At 37.5% G+C, this 21,001-nt stretch overlaps 1 long non-coding RNA gene across 1 annotated transcript in view; it reads right to left on the bottom strand.

Annotated features, from left to right (window-relative positions):
• Window positions 1-2,484: 2,484 nt before the first annotated feature.
• LOC138109100 (uncharacterized) overlaps window positions 2,485-21,001 on the bottom strand; it is a 95,600-nt gene continuing 77,083 nt past the window's right edge. Inside the window, exon 3 of the long non-coding RNA XR_011150263.1 lies at window positions 2,485-2,600. This is a non-coding gene — a long non-coding RNA (uncharacterized lncRNA). The remainder of the gene's footprint in view (window positions 2,601-21,001) is intronic.

Below are 21,001 nucleotides of genomic sequence, written 5' to 3'. Positions count from 1 at the left end.
TTTTTTTGAGTAACAAGTACCAGTTATATCACTAAAGGTTATCTCACAGCTGTAATGCATTATGGGTATAATAGTCTGAATAAGTTAACCTTGGCAGGATAGTGTTGTAGTGAATATGAGAAGAGTTGGAAACAACCTAATAGTAGTCCTTCATCTTTGCTGAATCTCCAGATCTGTGTCATTAGTGAGACAGTTTAGAAATACAAAAATTCATCCCAAGAACTCCATCATTTTCAATATTTTTCTGCAGTGGAGAAGTAATAAACTTGACATGTTAAACTCTAAATTGGAAGAGAATGCTATTTTTTTCTTTTCTTACCAAAAGTTTCTATAAAGAAATAATATTAGACACATTCTAATAATTCCTTGTGAAATCAAAGGAAAATGCTTGCCAATTTTGTCCTAATTTGGTTTTTCACTCATATGAGATTAATGTAGAAATGCATTACTTTGATGTAATAATATAAGTATATTACGCCAAATGAAAAGTTGAAACAGCATATTTTGAAAAAATTTAAATGAAGCAAGGATATGAAACAAATAATTTCAGTCTTTTCACTATTTTAAAAATAAATACATTTATGTGAAGTGTTACTTTATTAAGAAAATGAGAGTTATTGATCAAATTAATTCTGCAATAATCTCAATGATTTCTTCTCAGTTCTACATAGTTCATTGGACATTGTGGTAGAATCCTTTGCTTTCCATAACAATTGTACCAAAGGACACATCTCTGTCTATTTCAATACAGCAGTTACAACAAGGCAAAGTACTCAAGGTACAGCTGTAGAACATATATGTAACAGAGACAAAAAATATCACACAATGGCCTTTGACATGACAGAAGGACAGCATGATTTGGCCTTCATTTTTTTTACCCTTCAAGAGTGCTGACAATTCATTCAGTGTGTTTAAACAGTTCAAATTTTTCCTTTCACTATTCAAAATCCTGTATTATAAAAGGATTTCTCAGAAACAAGGTCTCAAAAATATTTTCATAGTATATTTCAGTCCCTCTGGTCTCTTCCTCTTTCATCTGTTGTGTTCTGTGACAGAACCATCAAAAATTGAAAAGCTCTGGTGGATATTCTCTATGTTATATTCTTCCATGACATAATTCTTCTAAAAATTCCCAAAAAGAATCAGACAGTATGAAGGAGGAAGTGTCTTTAGTGGATCTATATATGATTACTTGTTTCATATAGTTTTGGTACACCCGCTTAAACTACTCTTTATATGTGACTAAATAAATAAAAAAGAAAATTATTAACGTTTTTGAAGGGGAGGGCTTTTTGGTATTCAAAGGTGCTCAGTGGAGTCTAAAAATGTATTAAAAGGACCACCATATTGCTAAAAAGTACCAAAATCTAAATACTAGGTACCTTTACCAAGAAATGAAAAATCATTAGTTTAACATCTAATAGAATTATGGAAAATTAACTTAGAGCTCTAGTTTATTTTAAATACTTAACAAATAACTGCTAAATCACAACTTATTTTTTAATAACCAAGTATTTAATATAAGCAAATTACCTATGCAAATGGAAACACTTGATCAATATTTCAATAAAAATAAAAATTATTTTTTATTAAAGTGAATTAAATTTTGTATCAAAATTGAGGAGGAACATTTTGAGTCACATTAATGTGATTTGAGACATAGATGTGTTTCTCAGCTCTCCTCTCTTTGAAATTCTCTGTAGCTGTATTTTGAAAACTAGAAATAACGCAGAATGTTTTATATGAGGAGAATGTTGATACCTTTGTTTTGTCCTAAACAAATAAAACAAATTTCCCCAAACAAAAATATTGTGAAAATTGTTTTTTTATTTTGTGAATTGAACTTTTTTCACTTGCCAAATATACTAAAAAGGGTTTACATAGCTCAGTGATGAACTACTATCCACTTTGCAGAATTTTTTGTTCTGATTTTGTGGCTTCTAATTTAAGAAGTATCAGTATCTTTAAGAGTCTAATTTATTCCTTCGATTATACATAATCATTTACTTTGCCAAGAAATGCACTTTCTTTTGTAATTAAACTAATGGGTAGGCTTTTCTGATCTCAAGTATGCATATATCAAGAAAATTTTCAAGTGACATATGAAATTATCTAATCAGTTCAGATCAAGTTTTAGGTTGATGCTCTTGGTCCATGAAGATCTGTTCAGTTTTTACTACATTTTTTTTTCAACTTCACTCCCATTATGTAATTTGATCTGCTTTCCTTAGTAGAATATAGTTTATTCAGAGAAGGAATGATATATTGCAACAACTCCAGGGATAGGACATTCACAACTTCTCTGGGCAAACTCTTCCAGTGTCTCATCACCCTCACAGTAAAAAATTTCTTCATGATATCTAATCTAAACCCACCCTTGTCTTATCACTACATACCATTGCAAAAAGTTCGTCTCCAACTCTCTCATAGGACCTCGTCAGATACTGGAAGAACTCAATAAGGCCTTTCCGGATCCTTCTCTTCTCCAGGATGAACAACTCCAACTCTGTCAGCCTTTCCTCATAGGAGAGGTGCTCCATCCGTATTTAAGTGTCTAATTCCTGGTTTGCATCCCATTGGAAATTGGTGTCTTAAGTTCCCTGGAAAGTAGAACAGGTTGGGTAGATGAAAACCTCTGTCTTTGTGAACTTTACCTGGTATGGCTGACAAACGTGGCAAGACTGCAGAAAAAGAAATTTGCCATCTGTCAGTAAAGTACATTCTAATATTTAAATTTCTACTCTATGACAGCACACATTTTTCCCTATTAGGAGTTATAGTCCATAAAAATTAACTTCTTTGAGGTTTTAAAGATTATTTCTAACTTAATTCCTTTTAAGATTATCCCTTAAAATACCCTAATGTCTTCTCTGAAATCAATACTTTTTGTTTTCTTTTTGTTTAATTATCTAATGCTGCAGTAGTGTAAAAGAAGAAAACAAGTGTATTCTTTCATTAAGGACAATTTATACAAATTAAGCAGTCTCATAATGGCTGATATTTCTACACTTATTCTTTTCTTGCTTCTAGCTCTTAAATTTAACACACTATTTCAGTTTAGATAATTTTTAAAGGAGTGTTACCCAGACTAAATAGAATAGAATGTTTGAGTCAGTCTGTTACTCATTAAATAAAAACACCCCGTGAAGTCTGAATTTTGAAAGATGCACAGAGTAAGGTTTCTTAGATTTTTTTAAACTATCTCAGAATCACTTCCATAATATTAACATTTTTTTGATTTCCCAATTTTAAATACAATAGCTGAAGCTATTTTAGATAAAAGAATATCTTATACTGGATTAATTTGTTTAAAGATAAGAGACTGAAGAAAATTTCAGTTTTTGGAACTACATTAAAAAGAGGTGTTTTTAAAGTAAATTTTTCCTTAAAAAAAACCTAAAACCCTTTATTATATTGATCAGTCTATCAAGTCATCACTCCTTTCAGAATAGGTGGGGTTTGTTTCCCAAAAAAATGAAGAAATGTTATTCCACCTTGCCATCAGGTGCCACTCTAGAAGCCTATGGGTTTCACACAGGTTCTGTATCATGTCTAAGAGAACAGTGAGGATGTCTAAAATCTCAAGGCATCTCAGCTGAAACTAGAAGTTTGTCTTTAAGCAACAGAATTATTTTATTCAGTATTTTATGTATTTTTAGTCACTTATTATACATGGAATACTCAGAATTCCAGTTCTTGTTTCTAAAGTATTTAGAAATGTAAGCAATTCTTATCCATGTAATTCCATTAAAAATACACCTTTTTTCTTTTTAAACTAAAAAAAAAATGTTATTGTTTCAGGTACTTTTTTAATTTAGAAAGGAAATTCTTGTTCTAATTCATCTAGCCCTAAAGTAAGCTTCCTATGAACTCTCTTGTCTAACAGCAGTCTGGACAAAAAGGAGCATTAACATTTCCACAGACTTTCTCTTACACTAAACACAGATCAACTAGTTGAACTGCCTAACCACTTCAAGCCTGACCAAAAGTTGTCCAAATGCCTCTTAAACACTGATAAGCCTGAGGCACTGACTATCTCTTTAGGAAACCCATTCCAGTGTTTGACCACCTTCTCCTGTTCTAATAAGCATTACTTGAGAATTCCTGAAAACGAGAATGTTTTTTAACCCCAGTGTTGTTATTCAGCCTCCTGCCTCCCTAGCCTTAAAATCCTTTTTGACTGCATTCAGGAGGCAGATCTTAAAATGTGACTTACAGTCACTTAGAGCCACCTGGTCTACCGGAAGGTGTTCCTGCCCATGGCAGGGGATTAGAATGAGATGGTCTTTAAGGTCCCTTCCAACCCAGATTGTTCTGTGTAGAAAGTTTAAACTGTGGGGTAGTTCTTAGTTTTTGTCAGTGAGAAAATTAATTAAATACACTATGCATAGCAAATAGTTAAATTCCTTGCACATATTTAGAGATATTTTCATCAGGAGAGAAAACATTTAATTTGAGAGTAATGATTAGGATCCATGTATTCTATTAAAGCTTCCTTATTTTTGTATCCTCTGTCCTTTGAACTGATAACTGTTGCTAGTCACACTGAATAAGCTAATTATTGCACACTTATGTTTCTGTTTAAACACATCTGCTCTGACTGGAATTGCAGAAGAAATACACTTATGACACTCTATTGATTGGTGAGCCATTAAGGTTCCAATTCAAGAAACATCTGCTAGTTACTCAGCCTCAGGTGTCTTGCTTGATTAGGTATTAATTCTTAAATTGATGCCAGATTCTCATTAACCTCCACATGAATAAAGATAAGGCCTAAATTTACCAGTTCTGTAACACAAATGTTAAATGTGCTATAACTGGCCTCTTTCTTAAGATAATTATTTGATGGGAAGGATCACTGAGAGCAACTCCTGGCCCTGCTCAGGACAAACCCAAGAGCCACACCAAGTTGTTATGACCTGCCTCTCAGGTAGGGTAACTAGGTTGCTGTTAATAGATCCCTTGGGATGAATTAAAGTGAACCAACACTGAATGACCAATGTGTATATAAGGCAGGTTTATTTTAAAACAACTTCGTTGCAGCACAAAGGAGGTATGTAGCTGGTTTTGGTCTTTTCTATAAAAATATCACGGAGAAAATACATAAGGAAAAGATAGAAAGAGAAGTACAAGAGAAGACAGTAGAATGGAAAGATATCACCTCCTGATGATCCACTGATGATCTTTGCTATTTTAATGCCTGTGTGCAGAGTGGTGGTTGCAATCCTAATCCATTGGGGATGGGGCATGTCCAACAAAGAGTTTGTCAAGTTATATACATTTAGTCTCATGTGGGAGCATCCTGATATCTCCACTGGAGGGGAGTTTTACACTGTCAGATGCAGTTGTGTCTTATCTGAAGGGAGGAGATTAGCATGATAAAGAGCATTACCCCATCTCTGCAGGATCTGCTTCTTATCAGCCTTTTCCCTTATGTGGAATGAAAACACTTTGTTTAAGACAGCCGCCCTGCCCCTGGATATCAGGGAAATAATAGATGCAGGGCTCTACCAGCCCATCCAAGCAAAGTAATGTGCCTCATAGTGTTGTGTCAATACTTCTTGAACTCTGACAGGACTGGTGATGACTTCCTTGTGGAGCCTGTTCAAGTGCCCAACCACCCTCTGGATGAAGAACCTTTTCATAATCAAACTAAATCTCCCCTAACACAGCTTCCTCTTCTTCTCTCAAGTCCTAAAATTGGTCACCAGAGAGAAAAAATCAGTGTCTGCATCCCCACTTCCCCTCATGAGGAAACTGTAGACTGAAATGAAGTCTTTTCTCAATCTCCTCTTCTTTAGGCTGAACAAACCAAGCTGCTCATCAAAAGGCTTCCCCTCTTTGTATCAAATTCTTTTCAATTTAAATATAAATAATTTTACAAAGCTTGTTTTAGTATTAAACATAGTATAAAAGTACTTTCCTATAAAGAAAATGTTGGTCTCATTAAATTAAGATGATCTTGTTAATAATTGGTCAGTTGTTCTAAAAGTGTGGACTTTTCCCACAAAAAAAAGTGAAAACGTGAGAATAGCAAGGCATTATCTCACTTATGGTGTCATTTGGAACAGAAATATAGTTTCATGAACCATTTGAACCAACTGTCCAAAAAAATATGTGTGTATAGTGTAGTTTTCAATTAATATTCCTCCTCCTGTGGTTCTGCAGCTTGAACAATTTCACTAGTGCAAATTGACTGGAGAAGTTTAATATACGTTTTACTCTTCCTTTCTCTAGACCCAGTAACAAGGAATGCTAAGCTCAAGTTTACATCTTTGTTTGAGAGTCTGTTAATAAAAATATTCTCACAAGCTGTGTCTCACTAGTAGGTTTGCTTCTTGGCCTTTTCTCTTGGGAGTCAGTGCTGCCAGAGATCCACAGGCTGATGTTGTCTGTCTCTCATTTAGGAAACCAAGGTAAACATGAATGGCAATTAAGTTCAATATAGAAAGATGGACCCCAACCTGGGTCTGTACAGGCTCTCAGGTCCAAAGAGTAAAACCCCATTTATAGGATTCCTAGATGTGGATTAAGATCTTGGTTTCATTGTTGGTGGTGTTAGGTTAAGAACTGGACTTGACTATCTTAGAGGTCTTTTCCAATCTAAATTATTATATGATGATATCAGTCAAAACCAGAGCTTTCTTGTTTCACAAAAATTTATAGCTGAAGAAAAGGCACAACAAATGTCAACATATAAATGGGAGAATGCAGTGGAATAATGCCCTGTGCTCCAAGCTCCTTTGTTCTAAGCGCGGGCAAAACCAAATGTAACTCAAACTCTTCAGCAGTGTCTGACTGGCCGCTCACCCCGGGTCCGCCCCCAGTCCGCCCCTTTCCCCTTCTCCGAGTAAAAGAGACAATCAAGGGAGGCCCCACCCTCTTGGCTCTGCTATCCTCCTGTGAACATCTGTTGTTTTCTGTTTCATTTGAAAGCTTCTAACTGCGGGAAATTGAGCGAGCAGGGAGCTATATTTCTCCCTCTTTGCTTCTGCTGATGGTATTTGCTTTGCAGCTGATACAGGTACCGATTTTAGAGCTACTAAAGTGCTAGATTTCCTGTGCTACCACTCTAGGCTGCTCGAGGCTTTCTAAGGCATTAAACTACTAGCCTAGCTGGTATAGAGCTGAAAAGATACCTTCCACAGAATAACACTGTGCGGTGGATTCATCTTGGCCTATTGCACCAGGCTTGGACTAAATGATCTTTAAAAGTCACTTCCAACCAAACCAGTCTATCTTCTGTACCTGGCCCTGATTGATTAAGTGGAAGCAAAATAAATAATCTCCAGAGGTCCCTCCTAACCTCAGTATCCTGTAATTCTATGAAGAATAATTTATTACCAAATTAAAACAAAGCAGGAGTGTTAAAAACCAATGAAACAGGTCCCTACTTCCCCTCCATTTTTGCCAACATTCAACTTTACTTCTTCATTCCTAACTTTTCTACTCTTCCCTGGTCACAGTCTCTGCCAAGAATGGTACAGGGAAGATGGTAGGTGGAGGGCTGAGGGGTAAGGATAACTGCTGCAGTTATCCTTCCCATATGTTGGAGGTCTTCAGGAGAAAGATCTCCCCCTGCATGGGATCTCTGTGGGCCGTGATCCCTGTCAGTTAATATTCAACTGCTCCACCACAGACTGCAAGGAATACCTGTTCTGCCATGGGGATCTCTACCTTCCCTTGCTTCTTGTCTGAGCTTGATGTCCATTGCAGAACTACTTGTCTCTGGCATGGGGCAGCCCTGGTCTCTTCTCACTGAAGTCACCTCTGCAGCCCTCCGAGGACGGTGCCTTGCCATGGGACACCCAATGCAGTGTTGTATCCAGGAGCGTTAGTGACGTTCTTACAGAAAGAAAAATGTGATCCAGAACTCTTAGATATCTCTCTGGAATTTTACAGAACAATTACTACTACCATTATTAATATTTTAATCACATTAATATTGAAAATATATTTTTTTCTTGTTTGTTAGGATTTAAAATAGTGATATGCAATTACTAGAATGGGTAAGAAATGGAAAGTAGAACAGTCTTGAAACTAAAGATAAGGAACTTAGAAATTTTCTCTCAAATCAAACATAAAGGAATGCAAAAATACTCTGTGACGAAAAAGATATCTTTAAATTCTCTAAAAAGTCTAATTGTTTATATTTCCTAATCATTCTAAAACATGTCTTTGCACAACTTTCATTCCACTTACTCACTGCTGAGTTTCAAAATCCTTTAGTGTCAGTAAACAGGATATCCCAAGAAACCAAAAGCATCTGCATGACAGAAAATCCTTATGGATAATAATAGTCTCTGCCTTTTTCTTGAAGATTGTGAATATCTGAATATCTTGACTCTAAAATTACATGGAGGAAAATGATTGTGGTTTTATGGTTTCTTCACACTAAGGTTTTGTTCAGTGATGTTTTGAACAAAGAAAAGAATGTATATTATCTTTTAATAAAAATTGTACTTTATAGGAGTATAATAAGCTGTAATTTCAAGTGTTAAAGTTTCAAACAAAAATATCCAAAGTGTTAATTAAGGTTGTCTGTGAAAACAAGTCATAGCTAATTTCTTTAAAGTTGTATCATACTAAGCAGATGTATCAAAACAGAGACTAATTGCAAATACTTTAGTCACTACTTCCATTTTTAATTTTGTTCATGTCAACCACTTGAAACTCAAAACTGTTTGAAGAACAAAAGGGTTCTTTTAAAATGACACTTTGATGTACAGCCATCAAAAAAGCTTGAGAGAAGAAAGACATGAAGACAGAGGTAGGAAATGAGTGACTAAAGTGTAGGAAATGTGTGAGTAAAATGCATTGAGATTTTTTTGCCAGTGTTTGTTCTTGTTGCATTTTTGCTATTGCTCAGTCCAAGTCCTGTCCATTGTTTGCACTGATAGTCCCTTCCTCTTGGTTGCATGATAGTGTTTCCTTGCAGTAGAGATCTACAGCTAGAAATCTGCATCCCATTCTTGTTTAAAATCATAATAAAAAACCCAAAAATCTTTTTGTTCCTTGCTTAAGTCTCTTCTGTCTCAGTGCTTGGAATAATTCTACAATACATGTTTCAACACATACCAAATCCCTGTGCAATTTTATCTGAAATGGATTCAATTCACCTCCAAAGACAATATTTATTAGTTCTCCAGACAAGTTAAAAGACCCTGATGGTTACATGAAGTCCCATTTTATGTCTTAACATATCTCCATAAGGGACATTCATGTCTGTAACTTCATTATCTGCCTACATTTCTCTAATATAAACAATGACTATCAATTAAAATGAGATTGAAGTGAGGCTTGGGGCAAGTATAATTTTCTTTTAATACACATTTGAAACATCATTGCAAAAGGAAATGGTTGTGTTTTAATGGCTTGTCCTTTGAAGTTAAGGAGATACAAATCTGGGACTCAGTTCAGCTGCTTTGCAGCAATTCTTCCACAGTACAATGCTGGAAGGAAATGAACTGCACCTTTGAGAGAATTTCACTGCATAGTCACAATCCCCAAGGATATTAAAACCTCCGTAGCAGTTCCAGTGAGTTCATTTTTCTGTTTCTAAGTGAAGGGGATATGACCTGAAGTCCCATATGCCATGGATATTCTGCTTACAGCTGCTTATAATGTCAGCTGATCTGCAGTACAGAAGTGTGAAAAATCTAGAAAATATTTGTCATTTAATTCATTTAACATTTAAAAATCATTGAAGAGAGCTGGAGAGGAAATGAAAATAAAAAGTCACTTTAAAAGTGAAAACAAATAAAACAGACATAGCTGAGAGATCTTACTGTGACTAAGTCACAAAAAATTATATAATGTAATAGTCCGAGGTTTTTAAATGTCTTTGGTCATTCTGTGATGTCCTTGAATTTATCTAGGAATATGAATAGAAACACTGGGTAATAATTACCTATTTTGAGTCCATATGGATTTCTTCCAAACTCTTCTCCTAATATATTCTACATTGAAACTCTAGGGGAATGCAATCAAAGGCAGTAAATGAACTTACTTTGAGGCTCTCTAAGGCATTCTCAACTCGCCATCAAACTATTACTGTAACAAATTATATTTGCGAACTCTGCAAAAAGACCATTATACACATTTCATCTAAAAGGGAAATCAGCTGCAAAACAGGAGATAGACAATAAAATATTTTTCTGAAAATAAGGGTTAAATTTGAAGCATTTAATGTCAGACTACTTATTGCTACTTATTCACATAATTTTTATCAGTCGCTTCTAATTTCTTTCATGGAAACCCCAAAATTAAAGTTTTTGGAGCCAGAAGAAAAGACAAATGCTATTTGTGATTCAAATCCCTGGGATGAGCTCTGGGATGAAAAGATTTAAAGTGTTAAAATAAACAATGAACTAAGGTAAAATAAGTCAAGAAGCAGAGAAAGTTGCTCTTTATAATTATATTCCTTTAGCATGTTTGGTTCAAAAAAAAAAGTTCCATTTCAAAGCCCAAAATAGCAGTAACATAGCAAAGGAAAATCCCTGTCAAAAAAGTGAATATTCTATTGAATTTTTTTTTTATTGTGGGTTTTTTTGAGGGATTTTTTGTTTGTTTGTTTGTTTTGTGGCTCTAACTTAAAAATTCATAAAAACAATTGTGTTTTTCGAAAGTAACATAGGAATACTCTCAATTTAATGATCTTTCTGCTCCAAAATGGTTTTGAAGTACCAGTGAAAGGAGTTGAGTTGGGGAAAATATAATCAATTTAAGGCATAATAACTTTTATTTAGCTGAGGCAGAAAAAATATTTTTCATGAGTACAGGATTAGGACCTTGATTGTCCTTTAAAAGATGCAAAACTAGTAAATATAATTACTCATTATTTTTAATTTGAAATATACAAACATAACTTAAACTGTGTTACACCTGAGGGCAATTAACCCAAAGCCAGACTTTAAGCTGAAATTGCTTTTATAAATATTAAGTGCTATATGACATATATTCTTGATACTGTGGCCCATTTTCATATTGTACTTGACATAGGACTCTATTTTATACATGCAGAAGGACAAAATCAAATGCAAACTTCCACCGACTGAATAAGCAACTCCTATAATCCTGCCAAGACTTAAAAAATTATATCTTGGTTATATTTAAAAATTACTATGGGGTATGCTTATCAAGTTTTCCATTTTTTTATACAAGAAAGACTTTTTCTATGACTTTTTATGAAATTTCTTTTTGGCTTCTGTTGCTTTTCTGTCTTAGACAGTTTCATTATTTTTACTTCACAGTTTTATTTGCAGTTTGCAAAAAAGTGTAAATTATTCCAAACAGGGAGAAGGACTACCAGTTTCTCTGCTACTAAACCAAATTGTTCTATTGATCTGCTTTAGTAAGTCCTGAACTCCTTAGAACTGTTGAAACAAAAGTAAAAGTCAGTTTTATCCTTCAGTAGGAATTCTAGGTTAGAAAGAGCCTAAGGCGTGACAGAGTACTGTTCCAGGGCAAAACATCTATTTGCCTGTCTACAATTCTATATGTGTTTCTTGTTGATTCTCTGATATTGGTTGAAGAAAATGTGATTAACTATGAATTACTGATTCTGACTATCTCCAGAAATGAATGAATGAATGAAGCTACAGGGAAGAAAGGTAGGGTAGGATAGAAATAAATACGTGTATTTCATACTTCTGTTAGGAATTGCATTAATCTGGTACAGGACACAAGAAGGTTTTAGAAATCAACTGTCGTATTTCAAACTTTGTTCACTGACGCAGCAGTGACGCACTGACGCACATGCATAAAACCAGAAGGTAGCAATATAGCATTTAGTGCCCATACAGGCCTATAGGTGGAGGTTAGTTAAAACTTCATATTATCCCTTACGTTAGTTTTCTGGGAGAAAAGAAAAGGGTGAATTGTGTCTAAAACACAATTCTGTCATTAATTTTATTGAAACACAACGGCTGTTGTGACGTTATTTGGCACTGTGGTCTTTAGGGCTCCTGAAGGATTTTGTTACAAATAAGCAATTCCATTCTTCATTTCTACTGTCAGGTAACGGAAAGTTACTTGTAGATAAACCGCTTAATCTCAAGATAAGACAAGGGCTGTAGATGGTGTCATCCACATGTACTGAGCAGGAACCAAGAACAGGCTTCTCTATTACAGCTGTCTAAATTCATCTGTGTGGCAGTGAAGTTCATGGAGAGAAGTATGTTTGTACACATCTCCATGTGAAAGAGATAAAGGCAGTCAAATATACACACGGTAGCATATGAGTCTCTGCAATCAAGACCTTTAATTATACCCTGCCTAAGTTGTACTTGAAATACATATCTCCTTATTTCAGTGTTTTCTGGCTGCAGCGCACTATGACCAAGGCAAGTGGTCAAAACCAATTCAGAGTAAGGGAAGCCCTGGCCAGTTCTGGGACCCTATAAAGCCTACAGCACTGACTAGTATTGGCAAAGTTGAATTTACTGGGCTACGGTTTCATGGAGCTGCCACACTTTGGCTTGCTATATGACTTTCTGTATGACAGAATTAAATGGCATTTTATGCAGTCTGTTCAGATAAATTGACTTTTGTGGTGGGATAGGTTTTGGTAGGTGTTGTAGCGCTAGGTTTACTTTAGCAAGCTGCAGCTTTTCCTGAGAGCTCAGTGGAGCTGCCTAGGGCAGTGTGACCATTTGGGCCTCCCGTAGTCCTTTTTGGATGGCTCTGCAGTTTTTGCTCCAGCCTGCTATCAGCTCTACAACACAGTGACGGCAAAGGAGGCAAGAAGGGTGTCTCCATAAGGGTTTAAGAGAATCTTTAATCTTACATCTTGTCCCAGCAATCCTCAGAGGCAGAGAGACCTCATGATCCTGATACAGGGGAGGATTTGTCAGATTGCAGGGGCGGTACATGGGAAGAGTTGGGGTACAGGAAGCAATAGGGAGAGCCCGAGGGAGTGGCCAGGGCTAGGGGCAGGGGAAAGTGGCTGGGGGAACAATGTGAAAGGCATTTCATAAATGAAACAGTGGGAAATACAACACCACAGGTAGGGCTAGGGTTTTTTTCTATAATGTTAGATTAAAATGAAATACTTTTACCATAATCTTAACTTTTAAAGAGTTTACTGTAAGTTAGATCAAGTATAATTGTGAGGGGTTTGATTAAATATAGACAGAAGCTATAAATTATATTCTGCATTTCTGAAAAGAAAAATACGTGATAAATGCCAGCCATAAATGTCTGCAGGATGGGGACTGGCACTGCACTTCTATGTTTGGAAGTGACTGCAGCTGTATTATAATTATTTATAGAAAAAATGCAGTAACTTCACTAAAGTATTTTATTTCTCACAAATATGCATGCAAAGATCCACATTTGTGGTTTTCCTGCTGTATTTCTATGAAGAATGAGTAGAACTAAAGGAAATTATATAGGAGACAGCAACCCGGAAGTAAAAATGTTAAATCTGAATTTTGGTTGCCAGTTCCGTTCAGTGGCTTGGAAAGAGATTTAGACTTAAAAAAGAGCACGTTTTTAATTGGAATTGCTGAAGTAGTATAATGACAAGAAGAATCCAGAATAAATCTCTATTTTCCATTCAAGAAAGAAGGTTGAAAGAGCACAATAACTGGAGAAGATAAGCTTTGTTGATGATCTTCATTTTTTTATAAAGAGAGCAAAAAGTTCAGTAAAGAGATGGATTTCAATGAGAAAGCATGGCATGATTTCTGTGTTTTTTTTCTTTCAGATCTTTTTCCATTAGCTTAATTATTTAAAGGTTCTGTTGGCTGCTTTTGTAAATGACAAGTAACGTGTACTTCTCAGATTGTGGACCTCATCTGTTGTCACTTGACACGTGATTAACATTTAGCAAAATATTCCCTTCTACGTATTTTAGGTTTTGCACATAGCTGTTCAAATGAATAATTGCTGACAAATCTTTTTCATTTTCTTACTGTGAGCACAAGGCAGTGTCTTTTTTCCCAAGCATGAGATAATGTCCATTTTTTGTGTGTGTGTTTCAGATATATAATCTTTCCACAAACAAACAAACAGACAAGCAAACAAACAAACAAATTAAAACTCTTTAGTAAATTAGATTTACTGATTTAAAATAAATTTATAATTATTCCTGATTAACACAACTAAATGAGTTCAGACTATTTCATTTATGCAGAAGAAGTTTATAATATAATTTAATAATTGTGTAAAAATTCCTAGAGAAGGATAATTACTTCTAATAAAAAAAGCTCGTCTAATAGACAAACACGTAAGATCTGGTGACTAGAAAATTACATCTGGTACACAATTATTTTAAAAAAAACCTTATTAAATCCTGTGATTTAACCTAATAAGGTGTAACTGTAACAAATGTGAAAGTTAACAATGTAACAACATAGCAAATGTAAAAGTGAAGGTTATGATGAAAATCAGAACAGGGGAAACATACTGATGCTCTCTCTATATATTTTCCAGAACAATTTGTTTACCATTAGGGGGTTCCTTGAAGATAAACTCTCTGTGGTTGGTAGATTACCATGTATTTTATTGACAAAGGGTGTGAATTGGCCTACTTTTTTCCTTTTTTCTTTCCCCCTCCTCCTTTTCCCTACTTTTCCCCAGTGCAGAGGTATTTATTTAAGAATATCTATTCTTACCTTAGTCTTATAATTTCTTAATTTTTTTTTCAGTACTGACTGTAAAGATCTTGTCTGAAGCTTTGAATTATCTTCAGTGAAATGGAAAAACGTACTTAACTTCACAGTTTGATTGTATTATTTAGTTATTCTGAAGGCTAAGCAGCATTATGATTATTATACCTGACATTAACTTATCTGAATTGATTTTATCTTGTTTCAAATTCTGTAGCACACTTCATTCAAATAGTTTTTTTCCACTTAAAATAATATATATATAATAATATATATTTTTTAAAAGTAAGGAGAAAAAGTAAGGAGAAAAAGTAAAAACCTTCAGCCAACATTTCCCAAAGTCACACTAAAATGCAAACCTTGATTTGGTTGCTTTCAAAACTGCTCCTCTCATAAACAGACATGAACAACATTTTGTGTTACACTCAACTCTGTTGGGGCCCTCCCCCTGACATGTAGTCCTGGGAGAGGGGCCCTGGGGGGAGGCACGGGGTTTCCCTGCCCCTGGTCAGCCTCGTTCCCCATTGGTTGTTTTGTGTTCTCCTACGTGGGCAAAGACTCTCAGGTCCCGTGATTGCCGCAGTTCCTCAGCAGAGCCCGGCCATGCGGCCGGAGAAATAAACATCTCTGAAACATCTAGCAAGAATCGGTCCATATATATTTCTTTTCCACGGGCCCTGTTGTTTGATACATCGTGTTGCAGTATCTGCACTGTAACAAATGGTAGAGAAATACTGGCAAGGCACCAATCCCTAAGGACAGAAAATTCGTGAGTAAAAACCACTCTAGATCCCTCTCTTTTCACCTTGGTTTGGATATTCTCTCTGGACTATGGAAGAATCGTGGGAAATGTGGCTCTCTGAACCACAGAAAGAAATGTATCTAGAAGTGAAAAGAATCCTTGAACAACAAAAGAAGAAAGTACTTGTTCTGGGAGATCTAGAACATTTTTTAACTGGGTTTTCAAAAATTTATATTTCTCAAGTCTTGCTTTTTGATATTAATCCTCCTGGAACTACTGGAATTAATCACGGGTGTTTTTGGTACGAGATCTGGGATGAGATAAGGGATCAAAGAAAACATGCACTAGTGATAGAACCTCTCCATGCATCCCTTGTAATCAGCGAAGCTCTTGAGGAGCATTTGTATGGTCCCATTGCCCCTAAAGCAGAGGATGGCCGTAATCCCATGGCTGAGACTGCGCGGTAGCCTTTCCAGGAGCGCGTGACTGCAGCCGTGCCAGCAGAGGTGCCTGTGCTGGATGTGCCCAGCCCCCTTGGGAGCGCACACCTTATTGCAGACCCCATCCCTGTCTCAGGGTCCCCTGCCGCTCAACCGCGAGTGAGGGAGCGACGCCGCAGGCGCCACAGATGCCATGGGCCACGTGCAGCAGAGAGGCGGCCCCCACGAGCAGCCAGGAACCAGGGCTCGGCGTGGAAGCCCGCTCTGAGCATACGGCTCGGAGAGCCCCATAGAGCGAGAAGCGGCGGTTTCCACAGCGACACGAGAAGCTGCGCAGCGCAGCGCCAAGCCGGAACGGGGCCGCTCTCAAAGCAGCGTGGAGTTGGCAGAGCGGAACCTCTCACAGGGTGTGGGGCCGGTGGCGATGGCAGCGCGGGGCCGCGCAGAGCCCAGACACGCACTGGAGCAGCGCCGCTCGGAGGGCGCGGAGCAGCTGCAACACGGGGGCCCGGCCGAGACATTGGAGTCAGCGAGGCAGCAGGCACACAGGACAAGCAGCCACGACAAACACGCAAGCACGTGATAGGAGAAGTTGTAGCCACGAAATCACAGGAAGTGTGAAATGGTACAATGTAAAAAACAACTATGGATTTATAACATGAGATGATACAGGGGAAGATTTATTCATCCATAGAACTGCCATTAAAAGGAATAACCATAACAATTACCTGCAAAGTGTAGGAGATGGGGAAGTTGTACAGTTTGATATAGTGCAAGGAAAGAAGGGTTTACAAGCAGCCAATGTTACTGGGCCTGGGGGTATTCCAGTCAAAGGCAGCTGTTATGCACAAAATTATAAACAATATCCATCCCAGCAGCTTCCTTACCCACAGCCTACTTTCCCCTTTTACCTTATACCCAGTATGAACCCTTTCCTAAGTTTACCCTATCCCCAGTTTATTCCTAATCCGTTTTTCACCCCATGGCTTCCCCATAAAATTCCCTTTTCCTACAACTCCTCTCCAATGCCAAGGGGGGGATGAAAAGGGGGAGGAAAGAAATTAAACCCTCTCCTACCACAGTTTCCCCACAAAGCATACCCGGAGAGTCCTGTCTCCCTTCTGTCAGCCTTAAGATTTTCCACAGAATCTGTTTGGACATTTAAAGACTCAGGAGGGTGGCTTGTTTTGTTTTGAAACTGTCCTTGCTATCTCATGTTTATCCAGTTATTTTTAATGTTAAGTTTTAAATCTCTTTTTATTAAAAATAAACGGGTGAAATGTTGGGGCCCTCCCCCTGCTGTGGGGTCCTGGGAGAGGGGCCCTGGGGGGAGGCACAGGGTTTCCCTGCCCCTGGTCAGCCTCGTTCCCCACTGGTTGTTTTGTGTTCTCCTATGTGGGCAAGGACTCTCGGGTCCTGTGATTGCCGCAGTTCCTCGACAGAGCCCCGGCCATGCAGCTGGAGAAATAAACATCTCTCTGAAACATCTATCAAGAATCAGTCCATAGATATTGCTTTTCCACAGGCCTCATTGTCTGATATGCATGTTGCAGTATCTGCACTGTAACAAATCAACTCCTAGGCTGGTAACAGCTCCCACATTTGCAGTGGGTTAGCCTTGGTTAAGGGACAAGTGCCCGTCCAGCTGCTTGCTCTCTTGTTCTGCCTCCTCAGCAGGACAAGGGGAGAAGGTAGGATGAGAAAGCACATGGGTTAGGTGGAGACAGGTAGAGCAATTGATAGTTACTGTAGAACAAATTCAACGTGCTTAAAATTAATTTAATTTTTTTCCACTTAAAATAGATTCTGGTAGACATAAATAGTATCTTCCCTTCTCCACCTTTTCCCATGCCTTATTTAACTCCTTCACTTTCAACTCCTCCAAGGCCAGATTGACTCTTTCATTTTCTCTGGGGGATGGGAGGCTGCTGTCAGCACTTTATAGTATCTGTCTGCTGCTCCTTCTTCCTCATGCTTGTCCCCTGCTCCAGCATGTGTCCTCCATTGGCTGAAGTCTTTCAGAAAAATTCTATTCCAGCATGAACTCTTTAGAGGTTACAGTGAATACCTGGTCCATCCCCGGAGCACCTCCTGTTTCTGCTTCTCTGACCTTGGCATTCCTACTGCTGTTTCTCACTCTTTCTGCTTTTCCCTGCTCCTCTTGACTTTTTTTTCTTTTTTAATTTTTTATTAATTATATTTTCACAGAGACATCACCAATCTGGATGATGGGCTCTGCTGTGTCCTGTTGTGGAGTCAGATACAACCTTCTGTGTCTGCCATAGGGACAGACCTTGGCCTCTCCCCCACTGCCAAAATCTTGTCATGTAAACTAGAGTGTTTGCAAAAGACTTGACTGGAGGGCATGACAGTATAAACTACTAAACTATATAAACCTGCTGCATATTATATGGGGGTGGAAGTGTTTATTTTTGTTCCAAGCCCCAAAGTTTCAGTTGAATTCCTGGAAGGACATTGTCTCCTGAGCTGAAAAAACAAGTCACTATACACTTTGCTAATTTGAATAATCACTTTTCCAAACAAAATTTTATTAAACCTTCCTCTATTAAACTGAGTTGCCCTGTAATAAAATTTTCCATGGAAAATGTTATTTATGCCCTGTAACTCAGGCATTCGTTAATATTGTTTTTGAAAAGTAAAGGTCGACCTCTTCAGAAATTTTCACATTAGAGTGGGTCTCCTGTCTGTAGGGATTTCTAAAGGACAGAATAATGGGAACATTCTTTAAAGATTAATGTTAAATAAAAAAGAAAAATTTTAAATAAAAGAGAGCATGACCTTCACAACTGAAAATTTGTTACCGGGTGCTTTAAGTTTTAATAACCTTGTATTCTGATTGCAGAAAAACAGGTAAAGGTCCTGAACAGTGTTACTCACTTTTTTATGCTTACATTTTTTGCTGATTGTTTCTGTCCACAAACCAATTAAAATCTATGGCTATTTAGTTATCTTAAGCTCTTATCTGCAGGGTGCTGAACTCCCTTGGCCTAATTAAATCATGATAAAACACTTTTTTGAACAGAGATGTAGTCAATGCCATTTCGACTCGCTCTAAGTGATAAAGCATAGGAAGAACCAAAATTTGTCATTTGTGCTACAATAAAGATATAATCTAAACTTTGTAACAGCTCATATGCCCAGGCCAGAAGGTTTAAGTGTTTAATTTGACTTAATTCAAATGAATGTTCTCTTGTAAGACTGTAAATTTTAGCCATTTCCTCCACAATATAATAACTCTTTTGCTAATGTCTTCATACACACCAAAGAATCATGAGATGATAGGAAAAAGTGAGAACAGCTCCCTGCTTTCTAATTTTTCTAATTGTAAATTTCTCTTGATCCTTCCAAATAAGATGCTTATAGGGAAGAATTCAAATAAGAAGTTGGAAACTGATTCTGTGTTTAAAGAGAGAAGCTATAAACATTAATGACATGGTCTTAAACGAGGGGATAAGGGATGAACAGTTTTCTATTTCTTTACATTTGGGATGGGGAGGAGAATGAAATGCTCATTATTCGGGAGAAAATTGCCAGCGACCTGCTACACCACTTAGACCTGCATAAGTCTATCGGACTGGATGGAATCTACCCAAGGGTACTGAGAGAGCTGGCAGAAGAGCTTGCTGAGCCCCTTTCAATCATTTATCAGCAATCTTGGGTAACTGGGTTGGTTCCAGTTGACTAGAAGTTAGCAAATGTGTTACCCATCTACAAGAAAGGCCAGAAGGAAGATCCAGGGAACTGCAGGCCTGTCATAAGTGCACATTACAGAAAGGAAATCAAATACTGATGCTTTGTCTTATTCAGTTGCATATGTTATAGTTTCTTATATAACCATAGTTTTAATCCTCACAGGATTGTCAACAAAATATTAGATAATAGAATTTATAATCTCAAAACTTTTATCTAGAGTAGTAGGACATGACTGTTCTTTGAGAAATCCCCACCATCATATTACACATCTCCATTATGTCATAATCATCGGATGGTTCATAGTTCTATTTTCTGCTACTGTTATCTAACTTAGTACGGTGTATCCTTAGACCTTGCTACAGAACCCTGATGATGGAAAAGACCACAATGGCTGTGCAGCTCTTCAGAAGGACCTTGACAGATTTAGAGATGGGCCGAGAGCTGTTTGCAATTCAACAAAGGCAAATGCAGGGCCCTGCACTGGGAGAAGAGTAACTCCCATGTACCAGTACAGGTTGGGGGCCAACCTGCTGGAGAGCAGCTCTGCAGAAAAGGATCTGGGAGTCCTAGTGGACAACAAGCTGTTCATGAGCCAGCAGTGCCCTTGTGGCCAAGATGGCCAGTGGTATCCTGGGATGCATTAGGAAGAACACTGCCAGCAGGTTGAGGGATCCTGACCCTCTATTCAGCCGTGGTGAGGTGACATCTGGAGTGCTGTGTCCTGTTCTGGGCTCCTCAGGACAAGAGAGACATGGAGCTCGTGGAGTGAGTTCCACTTGAACATGAGGAAGAACTTTACCATGTGGATGACTGAACACTGGCATGGGTTGCCCAGAGAGGTTGTGGAGTCTCTTTCTCTGGAGATATTTACGAACTGTCTGGATGCAATTCTGGGTTCTAGGATGACCCTGCTTCAGCAGGGAGGTTGGACCAGATGACCCACTGTGGTCACTTCCAACCCTACTCATTCTGGGATTCTGGGATTTTGTGATTCTGTGTCTGCTGGCTAGGTGCAACCCACAGGAATTATTCATTCCACCCTCTGGTGTCATACTCTATTTATAAAAAATTGCAATTATTTTAAAAATATTTTTGCATATATACATAACAGCAATAATTCCTCCCCCCCCCCCCCCCCCCGAATAGAAGACGGAAGAAAAAAATGTCCCTAGGTTTCTAATCTAAAGCATTATATAATGTGTTTCAAGGTTACTTCTGTACTACCTGAAAATCAAACTTTCCTGCAAAAAATGTAAAATGAAAATGTAAACAATATCAAGTATGTCTTTTGCTTTACTAGCACAGAAAACAGCATTATTTTTTTTTTAACTTATAAGGGACAGATTTTCGGTACAAATCAGCATGACTTCATTGAAGTTAATGCAATCATGAAACTTTAAAACTTCTGTAGTGCTAATCCACATTTCTCTGGTTTTTTATTTTTTTTCCCACAACTATACTATAAAGTAGAAGCATAAATGCCATTATTTTGG

The sequence above is a fragment of the Aphelocoma coerulescens genome, chromosome 4, assembly GCF_041296385.1.
Source record: "Aphelocoma coerulescens isolate FSJ_1873_10779 chromosome 4, UR_Acoe_1.0, whole genome shotgun sequence".
Taxonomy (NCBI): domain Eukaryota; kingdom Metazoa; phylum Chordata; class Aves; order Passeriformes; family Corvidae; genus Aphelocoma; species Aphelocoma coerulescens.
Note: the sequence above shows the minus strand (reverse complement) of the source record. Positions and strands in the feature narration are given on the sequence as shown.